This window comes from Mixophyes fleayi, chromosome 3 (assembly GCF_038048845.1).
Source record: "Mixophyes fleayi isolate aMixFle1 chromosome 3, aMixFle1.hap1, whole genome shotgun sequence".
Lineage (NCBI taxonomy): Eukaryota > Metazoa > Chordata > Amphibia > Anura > Limnodynastidae > Mixophyes > Mixophyes fleayi.
The window spans coordinates 321,425,487-321,439,611 of record NC_134404.1 but is presented as its reverse complement, the minus strand read 5'-3'; positions in this window follow the sequence as shown (position 1 = coordinate 321,439,611).

Here is a 14,125-nt window from a genome sequence, read left to right as displayed (position 1 = left end):
CAGCTGTCTTTTTGAATAGATATGTGACCTTATTGTCCCCTGCTCTATTTTCCAAATTGAAGACAAATTATTGTTCTGTTGTCCAATTTTGCTACATATCATGGTACTGCAAGGAAGTGGCTTAAAATAGGTTATTAATTGGTCATAAGCCTCAAGGCGCTGTGCAGTGCACCACCAGTATGTCGCGTAATTCAGAGACAATAGACACATTTTAATTAAAGAGTCCTACATTGCTGTGTAACGTATATTAGCTGGAACAGAAAGAAAGACATTCGAGGTATCAGCTAATTTGGTGCAGCCCTTGAACATCTGTAAGTAATTATAATCATCATTGGGAATTATGGCAATTAGATAAACGTAAACAAAAATTAGCAGTATTTTGACATTGCAACTTGTTTTCAAAAGCTGCCGTTTTTTTTTTAGTTTAATTTGATAATAAAATAACATACATGGTATACATTGCAGCCGTATCACCCATCTCTCTCTAAAGACACGCATAACATACATGTGTGTACTAACACACTTTACATGCTTTTAGGAAAGATTAGGCATCTACTTAAATATTTGCTTGTATATTTGAGTATTGAATCATTTACATTAGTCCTTGTTCCACTGAGCTTACAGTCTAAATTCCCTAGCCAACCACAAGCACTAGGGTCCATTTTTTTCACAAGCTAATTGACCTACCAGAATATAATGGAATCAAACCCATTACCCCTACTGTATGAGACAGCAATGTTAACCACTGTGCCATCATGCTGCCATGTGCTACTAATTTGGCATATTCATATAAGTGCACTGTAGCTGTGAATATGTAACTAGTGTGCTATGAATAAACACCCACAGAAATATATATCAGGGGCGCACGCAGGGGGGGTTTCTGGTTCTCCAGAAACCCCTCCCCTCCACGAAGAATGGGGGCTAAACAGTGCCCCTACATAGCAGCACTGTACTGTACAGCACAGTGCTGCTGTCAAAGAAGCGTCCGCAGCAGTGCTGTATTGTAGTACAATACAGCACCGCCATGGACGCTTCTTTGACAGCTCCATGGCTGCTGCTGTACAATACAGTGCCGCCAAAATGGAGCTGCTGCGCATGCGCAGCACCTCTCTCTGTATATTTAAAAATCCTGCGTGCGCCCCCTGCATGGGTACACGTGTAATCAAATAATGTGAAGTTGTATCTTTATTAAGCAAGAACAATAAATTGACTGATAGTAGATTGCAATAGATACAGTGATTTGCATGCTGTCCTCTTCTGGTTGCTAGAGGTTGGTGGTATTAGGTGCTCAGGGTCTTTCAACCTTTGTATTTATATTTTTTACAGATAATTATCTAAATACCCAATGTCAAAAAGCATTGTTAACTTAAGCTGGGTACACTCTACAGGGTTTTTGTCCAATAATTGGCTCAACCAGCCGACATACGACCGCTCGTTCGAAAGTTGGGTCAGTGTGTGTAGTGACACGATGGTCGAAAGTCTGCCCAAATAGACAATTATCGCATCATTTGGTTGGTCGTACCGTTCAATTTTTTACGATCAATCACCTAACGATCATGCAGTGTGTATGCACTCATGCTGACGATCTCCATAGAGTTTACAGAGTCGGGCTCTTTTCAGCCGATGTTAGTGATGAATGTCCTAGTGAATAAATGTAGAGAGTGCTGTAGAAGGAATAATTCATTTGTTTGTTCTGAGACAGAATATTTAGTTTCAGAGTCACAGAAACTAACGGAATTCGTTAGGACACATGGATAGCTATAACAAGGTGGTTTTAATCAGTGTGACATTGTGACATTAGTGAATGAATGAATATTGTGCTGTCATTCTCCGGACTAGAGGACCAGACAAAGGACCAGATGAAGAGCACAGATCTGAAGGTAAATCGTGTCAGTGTGTATGGATGAATCGTCAGACTGATCGGACCTTCAGTCATAGGTACAATCGTTTGAGATAGCACATCGGTCTGAACAATTCTTCAGTGTGTACCCAGCTTAACATGTTCTAAAATGTAAGCCACCAGAAGAGTAGAAGAATCAGATTAGTTAAGAAAAGGTTTACAAGCTTACAGTGTCTCAAAATCATCATTAGCTTGGTAAAGACTGGGTGGCCCATGTTGGCGGTTTAGATGATAATGAAACCTGTGAATCTCATTCATCCCCTTTATCATATTGTGACTAAAGCTGGGTACACACTACAGATATTTCAAAATTTCAACCTACTTTTTATGCCGAGCGATTTTACATGTGATCGATGTTCCGATCGCTCAGTCCATGGACTGCATACACACTAGCCATGTTTAGGACGATAAAGGGAAGATCGGACGTCCCTTTAGCGACTTTTTACAGCCATGTTGTCGTGAGCAATGACTGTAATTTCATACTCACTGTTGTGGATCGGAAGTTTATACACACTGCACAGCGGAAACGAGATTGGAACGAAAATATTAAACGGTACGACCAACCAAATGAGGCGACAATCGTCCATTTGGGCAGACCTTTGACCATCAGGTCACTGCACACACTGACCCGACTTTTGAACGAGCGGTCGTATGTCGGCTGATTTAGCCGATTATTGGATGAAAACTGTGTAGTGCGTTAATTACAATTACAGTTCCGCCCATTATCGCATGAGCGTGTGCGCTGCAGCGATGAACGATTATCATTCTAAAGCTCATCGTATTGTTTCATTTGATTTTTAAACTGGACTAAAACTGTCGTTCCAACTTTGCAGTGTACTCAGGACCGGCAGTGTCCATACATCTCTATGGAGTGTGCAGAAGATAGTTAGCACAGTTCTGAAGGTAAATCATGTAAGATGAGTATAGTGTGTACACATGATCAGCATGCTGATCGGGACTTTTTTTCTGTCATTGGTAAAACTGTTAAAGATTGGGAGAAATCTCCTGCAGTGTGTACCCAGGTTTAGAACCTTATTTAGGCCTACAGTTGCAGACATGGAGAAGTCAGAACAATAGGTCAAATCTTAGCAATGGTGAAAAAAAGTACATCTGAAACTACAATTAAGCCCAGGTAACGACTTACAGCAGTTTGAAGATGAGTATAATGAGATAGTGGTATTGTGATGTGTTCGTCATCCTCAGAGGAATGATGAGTATGAGCATTGACTCACATCCTATACTGAAAGATGGTTAAATCAGGATGAAAATTTACCACCAAGCGATATTACTAAATCAGGTCCGGGCCGAAACTGACAATTGTGCTGAGACAACCCCAGATCGATAAATATATTGTATTATTTTATGAAACAAAATAAGTAATGTTGATGCGTCTTTTTCCTTGTCCAAAACTTGTCTACACTTAAATATATGTAATGGGGGGAAGACTTTTTGTTACAGGTCCATATGGCAAAGCAGTCTGTCTTTCCATATTCTAGTGACGTAGCCTCACAAAGTTGGATGACATGAGACAACCTATTTTCAGAATCTGCATGTGATGATGTGTAAAGTAGTGAACACGAAAAGGAAACAGAAAATCAAATAGATACAACGGCCTTTCACAAAAACAGGTCACATAAAATTTCCTGCCCCGTCGCTCACATCAAAAGCAAAAATCCACTGCTCCCTCCCCATCCAAAAAATGACATTGTGAAAGAAAGTGTAATTTATAATAGGCTACGCTAAACCGATAAAGTAATGCTAGACAATGCCATGGCTGACAGTTTACCATCACCTACAATCTTACACACAAGTGTTTTTTAATTCAAGAAATAAGCCATACCCCATGTAAAAGCCCAGTTATCCATGAATGGTGGAAATATTAGACAGAGGAAAAAAGAACGGCAGTCACATCCTAGATCACTCTCCCTAAATATGGGTAAAAATGATAGCTTTACAAATTATTTAGAAGTTCCTCCAGGTCACCATCACAGAATCTAACTTAGTGCTGCTACAGCGGATGGGAATTGAACAATGGAAGAATCTTCCAAATATAACCTAAAATTGGCAAAATAAATATAATTTATATCCACAAAAACAAATCATATTTTCAGTGATAATTACTCTTTGACCACATTTACTAACCTCACCACAAAATACATCTAAGTGAAAGTGATTGACATCTTTAAGTAAAGACCTTAAGTTTATGGTTTACCTGAGAAATGTTAAGTAATAGTTGTAAAAGATGACACACTGCTGCTAATCCTGCCCTCTTCAACTCAGACAAAGTTGATCCACCCCAAACAAGCTCAGATTCACAAAATAACTACAGAGAATTCCTTACTTTGCACATACATATTAGGGCTGCATTTTCTTTAACTAAACTGTAATTGTGCATAAGTTATTTTTATGTTTGAAGACTAAAAGCATTAATTAGAATATAGCTTAAATATATTGTATATGGTTTAAAACTTTACCCTAAATTCTACATTTTTATGTTTAGTTGTCTCTAGGTTGTACAGCTGCTTCTGTCGTTGAGGTAACTATTTTAGGCCGTTCTCAATGACTTGCCACTATTCACTTTTCTGCAACAGCTATCTAGATACATTATTACTGATTAGCTGATGGTGTTGAATACTGCACGGTATCTCATTGTTTTTTTTTTTTTTGCTATCATGCATGCCTGTAATTTTGTTTTACCATCTTTCCCTTAACATGTTTAAATTTATATATTTTTTTGCACACATTTCTCTTCCTTATTACATAATTTAATTTAGGTATATGTACCACAGTTTTAGAAAATGTTGCAGACCAGGTAAAGTTTATTAAATAAATAGATATCACCAAGACTGTGCAAGGAGAGGATGTAGTCCAGGATATATGTTGCATGATCAGTTCGGATCCTATTGTTGGATGCCCTCTTTGGCCAAGGACATGTGAGATGGAATCAGGTATTTTTGCACCCTGGGCACAGAGTTTTGTAGTTACCTTTTGCCATGCCACACCACCCTTTCACCAGTGTATGCCCTTCTTTCACCCTGTACCCCAAATCCATGACGATTATGCTAGAATATGTAATTTGTAAAATTGCAAAGTGAAGTGAAGTGTCTGTCGGCCAGACTGCTGGAAAATACAGTGATCTGCATGCTTCTCCATAGGTGCCCCAATCCCTGTAATTCAAAACTAACCTCAAAACTGTCCTTTGCTTAATTGTGTCTTGTAGATAGTACGAGTGCTCGACACAATGTAATTCTATCCCTCTGTGAAGGCTATGAGCAAATTTGTCTGAGCGGGGCAGTCACCCAAAAGCAGGGCAGTCCCAAAATCAGGACTGCACCACCAGAATCAGAAGTAGAGATGCTCGGGCTCGGTTTTCTGAAAACCGAGCCCACCCGAACTTAGGGGATCCGAATAGGCTCGCAAGCCGGCTCAGTACTATCACGAGTACTCAGATCTGAATCGAGACAAAACGTCATTGTTGCGTTGTCGGATCTTGCGGGTGTTGGATTCCACAAGTACCTCCCTCCCCAGGAGGTCCAGCGCCATTGCTCACACAGAAACAGTGATAGCGGCGTTCTTGTCACTCTCCATTCTCCAGTGACATTGCTAAGTGACATTGTTGACACAGAAACATGGGTAGCAGTGTTCTTGTCACTCTCCAGTCTCTAGTGCCTTTGCTTACACAGAAACAGGTGTAGCAGTGTTCTTGTCACTCTCCAGTCTCTAGTGCCATTGCTCACACAGAAACAGGGGCAGCAGTGTTCTTGTCACTCTCCAGTCTCCAGTGCCATTGCTCATACTGAAACAGGAGGGGTAGCAGTGTTCTTGTCACTAGACAAAAATTGACTGGAAATTAATATTATTGAGGTTAATAATAATAATATAGGAAAAACAAAAGGGCCAAATTATGTGATTTTAGGAGAAAAAAAATCGGGATTTTAGAAAAAAAATAGGGATCCAAAACCAAAACACATGAGGGCGGTTTTGCCAAAACCAAAACACAAAGTTAATCCAGATCCAAAACTAAAACACGGGGGTCAGTGAACATCTTTAATCAGAGCAGTTGGCGGACTGTTCTGTTCTCTTCTAGATCTTCTGCTACCTGTTGCTGCTTGTGTCTTACGCTCAGGTGCTTCTTATCTTGGTTATGGAAAGTTGGGACAGAGCCTGCGGAACACATTGCGCAGCAGGAGCGGTGCATTTGCATACTTCATACAGGAGAATGTTGGAGATCCCTACCGGCCCAACCTCCTGGTTTTAAAAAAGGATATGGGAAGTCTAGCAATGATTGTACACTCCGGGCAACCCTCACCCACCACCATCCCACCAATAAATTAATAGTTTCCCCACCCACCATTATATGATTAACATCTAACCCACCATTAAATTATCAGCCAATGCAATCACCGCCACCCACATTACATTAAAAGCCCTCTCCCCACACGTACCTTATTCCATCCATCATTGCTAGACACGCTTCTGTCTACCTCTCTGGCTCCCTGCACACGTGGGATGACGTCGCCTGTCAGGTGGTACGTTCTCCTCGTGTGACATGATCCAGCAGAGAAGAGACAGGGAACGCAAGGGAGGACAATCCACAGCCACCAGGAAGCATAACATGCGCCAGTATATGATAGGATGGTGAGTGGAGGTTTCTACTCAGCTGTGAAACCCCCCTGTGTCTACAGTACAGGGTTATCATTTTAATATTTGTTTTATTATTGTAATTGTGTTTTACTGATTTTTCAATGACAGTATTTTTTGTAATAAAATTCACTCATGATATATTTCATTTGCCATTTTCCCAGATTTTGTTTACATAATCTGAATAATATAAACACTATCGTGTTTTTAAAATACTTGTTTAACATTTTCAACAGTGAATGTTAATAACACATCAGCTGCTGGAGCCTTTGCAAAATAGACCAATTTTATTGTCCTGACATATTTGTTCATCTTTATTACCCTTAGGCTAATCTCCCGTAATCTCCTGTGTCTCTCATACTACAAAAAAATGGCCACCACTACAAGAAAATGGCCACCAATCTGCAGCACATTACTTCTCCCCAGTGTTTCCTCAGGATCACTGGCCAGTGAGATCCCCCCCCCTTGCAGTCATTTTCCTTACCTCCCACCCTGAATCCACCACCCCCTGGAACCAACTCCCACCTGCATCCATTGCAGCCCTGCAGTCATTTTCCTTACCTCCCACCCTGAATCCACCACCCCCTGGAACCAACTCCCACCTGCATCCATTGCAGCCCTGCAGCCTTTTTCCTTACCTCCCCCCTTTAGCCATTTTCCTTCACCTCCCCCTTCAGCCATTTTCTTTAACCCACCTGCAGTCATTGCCCCCCCCCCTCCCCGCAGCAATTTTCCTTACTTCCCACCCTGCATCCATTCCCCCCCCTGCAACTATTTTTCTCCCCACCCCCTTCTCCTGCAGCCATACCCCCATAACCCACTCACTAACTTACCTCATCACAGACCTCAATGCCAGACAGCCATAGAACACATCATTTAAAAAGAAAAAAGTTTAAAAAAAAAGTAAATGCCAGAGCAGCACCGCGCCACCCCGGCATCCACTGCCCCAGGCTGCTGCCTAATCAGCCTAAGGGTAGACCAGGTCCTGAAATCTGCAAAATTGCTCTATATAAAAAACAATTAATAAATCATGATAATAATAATAATAATAATAATAATAAGCAAGAAGTCCTATTACCAGGAGAAAATAATATAAACATTCATTTATGACTTGCTGAGAACATAAATTAATATACACTTTTTTGTAAGGAAAGTCATTTTTGGGGGCTTATCAATTAATTTATTGGGTGGTATGAGGCAGTGTTTATTTCCAAGACAGTTCACATTAAGGGGTGCAGCCTAGCATTTGGGTCATAACTAGACATTTTAGTGCCCTGGGCAAGACAGGGCACCAGCGCCCCCCATCTAAGTGACAATCATCGAGTGGGTGTGGTCAACCCACTGTGGAGGCGTGGCTAGCGCTTTACAAGTTCTAGACCGCATGGACCCTCCCTCCCCATTCTTCATGTTCTGGCTTTGTTATATATATATAATATACACACACATATATATTTATATATATATATATATATATATATATATATATATATATTTTATATATATATATATATATATATATATATATATATATATATATACACACACAGATATACACGCACACATACAATATAAAGAGCATCCTAGTGTCCGCCATACCATACAGAGAGTATTTCTATGACCGCCATACAATACAGAGAGCATTCCTATGACCGCCATACTATACAAAAAGCCTTCCTATGGCCGCCATACAGATACCATCCTAGTGACCCCATATAATACAAAGAGCATTTTTGTGACTGCCTCCCAATGCCACCCCCTTCAAAATTGTTAACTCCAGGATCATCCTAAACCCCCTATCAACATTAACTCCCTCATCCAGTTTAATCATTAATCCCCACATCATAAATGAATTTCATTCATATTCATTAAACCCCCTCATTATCTTCTTCAGTCTCATCAAAAGACTGTATGTGTGTGTGTGCCCAGAGTGTCTGTCCCTGTATGTGTGTGCCCAGAGTGTCTGCCCCTGTGCATGTATGCCCAGTATCTGTACCTGTGTGTGCGTGCTCAGTGTGTGTAACTGTAGTTTCTGAAAAATGACTTACCATAAGATGTCCAGGGACAGGACAGCATGGTCTCAGTGCAGAGGAAGTATCTGGATCCTGGAATGTTGGGGGTCCTATTTTGAAAAAAAAAATTGGTGCATGAAATTTAGAAAACTAATAATTAACTACAACATTAAAATAATAGTATTCCTATTTAATAAATAAACCTATTTCCCTCCCTCCAAACAGCCCCAGCAATAAATTAAATAGCATTTGCGTTTAATAAATATAACCATTTCCCATATTCATCCCTGGAATTAAATAATTCATATTAACATTTAATAAATAGCCCTCCTCACCAAACTCAACTCCACAGTTAATTAATAGCAGCAGTCCTACCATGTCTCTCTCATTGCTGCCCCCTCCATGTCTCTCTTATTGCTGCCCCCTCCATGTCTCTCTAACTGCTGCCCCCTCAATGTCTCTCTTATTGCTGCCCCCTCCATGTCTCTCTCATTGCTGCTCCCTCCATGTCTCTCTTATTGCTGGTCCCTCCATGTCTCTCTAATTGTTGCCCCCTCCATGTCTCTCTTATTGCTGCTTCCTCCATGTCTCTCTCATTGCTGGTCCCTCCATGTCTCTCTCATTGTTGCCCCCTCCATGTCTCTCTTATTGCTGCTTCCTCCATGTCTCTCTCATTGCTGGTCCCTTCATGTCTCTATCATTGCTGCCCCCTCCATGTCTCTATCATTGCTGCCCCCTCCATGTCTCTCTCATTGTTGCCCCCTCCATGTCTCTATCATTGCTGCCCCCTCCATGTCTCTATCATTGCTGGTCCCTCCATGTCTCTCTCATTGCTGGTCCCTCCATGTCTCTCTCATTGTTGCACCCTCCATGTCTCTCTTATTGCTGCCCCCTTCATGTCTCTCTCATTGCTGGTCCCTCCATGCCTCTCTCATTGCTGCCCCATCCATGTCTCTCTTATTTGTGCCCCCTCCATGCCTCTCTCATTGTTGCCCCATCCATGTCTCTCATTGCTGCCCCCTCAATGTCTCTCTCAATGCTGCTCCCTCCATGTCTTTCTTATTGCTGCCCCCTCCATGTCTCTCTCATTGTTGCCCCCTCCATGTCTCTTTTATTGCTGCGCCCTCCATGTCTCTATCATTGCTGGTCCCTCCATGTCTCTCTCATTGTTGCCCCCTCCATGTCTCTCTTATTGCTGGTCCCTCCATGTCTCTCTCATTGCTGGTCCCTCCATGTCTCTCTCATTGTTGCCCCCTCCATGTCTCTCTTATTGCTGGTCCCTCCATGTCTCTCTCATTGTTGCCCCCTCCATGTCTCTATCATTGCTGCCCCCTCCATGTCTCTCTCATTGCTGGTCCCTCCATATCTTTCTCATTGTTGCGCCCTCCATGTCTCTCTCATTGCTGCCCCCTACATGTCTCTCTCATTGCTGCCCCCTCCATGTCTCTCTCATTGCTGCCCCCTACATGTCTCTCTCATTGCTGCCCCCCATGCCTCACTCATTTGTGCCCCCTCCCCTCCATAATAGCAGCAGACATCCCCCGTCCCTCCCTCCATCCCTCCATAATAGCAGCAGCCCTACCATGTCTCTCTCATTGCTGCCCCATCCATGTCTCTCATTTGTGCCCCCTCCATGCCTCTCTCATTGCTGCCCTCTCCATGTCTCTTTGATTGCTGCCCCCTCCATGTCTCTCTTATTGCTGCCCCCTCCATGTCTCTCTCATTGCTGCTCCCTCCATGTCTCTATCATTGTTGCCCCCTCCATGTCTCACTCATTGCTGGTCCCTCCATGTCTTTCTCATTGTTGTCACTCCATGTCTCTCTTATTGCTGCCCCCTCCATGTCTCTCTCATTGTTGCCCCATCCATGTCTCTCTTATTGCTGCCCCCTCCATGTCTCTCATTGCTGCCCCTCCATGTCTCTCTCATTTGTGCCCCCTTCATGCCTCTCTCATTGCTGCCCCATCCATGTCTCTCATTGCTGCCCCCTTCATGTCTCTCTCATTGCTGGTCCCTCCATGTCTCCCTCATTGTTGCCCCCTCCATGTCTCACTCATTGCTGGTCCCTCCATGTCTCACTCATTGCTGCCCCCTTCATGTCTCTCTCATTGCTGGTCCCTCCATGTCTCCCTCATTGTTGCCCCCTCCATGTCTCACTCATTGCTGGTCCCTCCATGTCTCACTCATTGCTGGTCCCTCCATGTCTCTCTCATTGTTGCCCCATCCATGTCTCTCTTATTGCTGCCCCCTCCATGTCTCTCTAATTGATGCCCCATCCATGTCTCTCATTGCTGCCCCATCCATGTCTCTCTCATTTGTGCCCCCTCCATGTCTCTCTCATTGCTGGTCCCTCCATGTCTTTCTCATTGTTGCCCCATCCATGTCTCTCTTATTGCTGGTCCCTTCATGTCTTTCTCATTGTTGCCCCATCCATGTCTCTCATTGCTGCCCCCTCCATGTCTCTCTCATTTGTGCCCCCTCCATGTCTCTCTCATTGCTGGTCCCTTCATGTCTTTCTCATTGTTGCCCCATCCATGTCTCTCTTATTGCTGCCCCCTCCATGTCTCTCTAATTGATGCCCCATCCATGTCTCTCATTGCTGCCCCCTCCATGTCTCTATCATTTGTGCTCCCTCCATGTCTCTCTCATTGCTGGTCCCTCCATGTCTCCCTCATTGTTGCCCCCTCCATGTCTCACTCATTGCTGGTCCCTCCATGTCTCACTCATTGCTGGTCCCTCCATGTCTCACTCATTGCTGCCCCTCCATGTCTCACTCATTGCTGGTCCCTTCATGTCTTTCTCATTGTTGCCCCATCCATGTCTCTCATTGCTGCCCCCTCCATGTCTCTCTCATTTGTGCCCCCTCCATGCCTCTCTCATTGCTGCCCCATCCATGTCTCTCATTGCTGCCCCCTTCATATCTCCTTAATTGCTGCCCCATCCATGTCTCTCATTGCTGCCCCCTTCATGTCTCTCTCATTGCTGGTCCCTCCATGTCTCTTTCATTGTTGCCCCCTCCATGTCTCACTCATTGCTGGTCCCTCCATGTCTTTCTCATTGTTGCCCCTCCATGTCTTTCTTATTGCTGCCCCCTCCATACCTCTCTCATTGCTGCCCCATCCATGTCTCTCATTTGTGCCCCCTCCATGTCTCTCATTGCTGCCCCCTCCATGTCTCTCTCATTGCCCTATTACTGACTTGTAGATGTGACAGCCATTCTGCCACTTCCTGTCTGTGCACTGGATTCTGGCGCTGCCTGATGTCTCCTTGGAATGCTTAGACAACGCTACAAGGAGTTTGTCTCATGGATTTAAACATGCATGAAGTTAATACATACTTGCCAACTTTTCCTCGTTGGCTTCAGGGAGATCCCGGGGGAGGTGGGCGTGCGGGGGCGGGGCTTGATGAATCGCACCATTTTGGTCTCGCCCCCTAAACGATTGTCATAATTTTGGGCAATTACAGCAGGGGACGGAGCTAAGATGATGCAATGTTTGCATCATTAAGCCCCGCCCCTGCCACTTATCTGTTGCAGGGGCGAGAACCGGGAGGTTGCCCTGCTCTCCCGGGAGCCCAGGAGGTCTCCCAGATATGCGGAAGTCTCCTGGACATTCCAGGAGAGTAGGTAACTATGCGTTAAAGAAAAGCAGCTAATGAATCTCTAGAGACTGAAGTGTCTTTTACATTTCTGTCTCCATTACTGAAGTCATGTTGTCTTACCTGACAGTCTTTGATTAAATCTTGGTCTCCATGAAAATGGCCACCTCCATAGGCATCAATACATGGACATAGGACACAATTTCTGAACTGTGTCATCATGCCACAGAAGGCGAAGCCAACCACGTCTTGTACTGGCTCAGCATCAGGGAGAATGCCAGACTCTTCAGGGAGTGAGGGAGATCACCCCTATTTCAGGGAGTCTCCCTGACGTTCAGGGAGAGTTGGCAAGTATGAGTTAATAACTGTCTCTGGTCAGCGGATGATAGGTGCCAAGAGAGGGTTCAGTTTTGACACCAGGATCTTGGGACCTTTAAGTACTGGTTGAATGAAATCTGAAAGTAACAGAAAGAAGAAACGTGTATACCGCGATCCCATTTAAACAATTACACTAATTACGTAATGTATTGCATTTTATTAGTCTTTATCTTATTTACATATTTAAGTGTATATTTATTGTAAAAAATTATTTGTCATAAAACGTCAAATTAAATCTAAATAAAGATTAATTTCTGTTTCGGTGCCATGCTCTAGCAGAATATATTTTAATGTACATTTTCTAATACCAATTTTGCTGTCTCCTTAGAGATAAGCGAAATTGCTGTAAAATTTCACACAATTTGCACTTTGATTGGGATGTTTTATAGAGGTGCTAAGTGCCAGTGATACGATATAAAATTCAGATTTTTCTTCGTTATTACACCGATTACATAGTATTTTAACATTTACGTGGAATTTCTAGTCTATGAACAGAGCTGGAATGTGGTCAATAATTAATTGTGCGATGCGATTGGGGTAGAACTGGTAAACGTCTAAATTCCACATGTATAACATGACAATTTTGTGACCAATTGCAGAATAATTTGACTATTCCATGGAACATTTTTGAAAATGTCACTGATCTCGTCATCTCCCGAAGAAAAGTTCAATTTCACTAAAATTACAGAGTTCAAACTTCAAATCTTTCAAGCAAACAGATATGTCAAAAGAAAAATTGCAGAGCTTGTGTGAGATGACATAAAACCGTGACACGTCTATTGCAAGCAATCCTTCAGCTCCCCACAATATATATATGCGAGAAACAGTTCAGAAGTCAAAAAGCTGCTACATGGAGCAGAAAAAGAGGAAACGTGTACTTCAAGGTCAAATCTTGTGGAAATTTCATTTTTCTTTTCATTAATGTTTTTAGAAAGAGACTTCAGGATGGTAGGTGGTGGCACAATGGGATTTGATATGAAGATGTGACACTTCGTCTTAAATTTCATAAGCGCGTCTCTTAACTTGACAGAAATGTCATGAAGTATAGCTGATAAGGTTGGCTGTCCTCTAAAAACTGACTAATCGTACATGATGTCTTGGCAAGAGATAACCAGATTACAGTAGAGTCAAAATGACATCACATCAACTCTGTTTCAAATCCTATAGACACCGGTGCCTATCATCACTCCAGCTTGCTAACATCCTTGACACACAAATGGTATTTTCAGTCTTAAATGTCTTCCTTTCACTCTGTGTATGTCATGCTGGGCTAAATCACAAACAATTTTGTTATTAAATGTAAAGATCTATTAATTCACCGGCATTTGTCAGTCAGCACTTCATATCCTATTGCATCACTGCCCATTTGCCTCCTGAATGCCATCTTATTCTACATAATGTTGTACCCGTACTTAATATCAGATAGAGATATGGTTATCCTCGTTAAAATTCTGCTGGGATCTGACAAACGGACTGGTGCTTTAAGTCTTGGAGAGTCGTTCAGATCAGTAATGAATTTCAAATAATTTATTCACTTCAGGAGTAAGTGTTTGGCATTCGCTCCTTACAGCTGGTTTGTTGAGATAATTGATTTTCATATA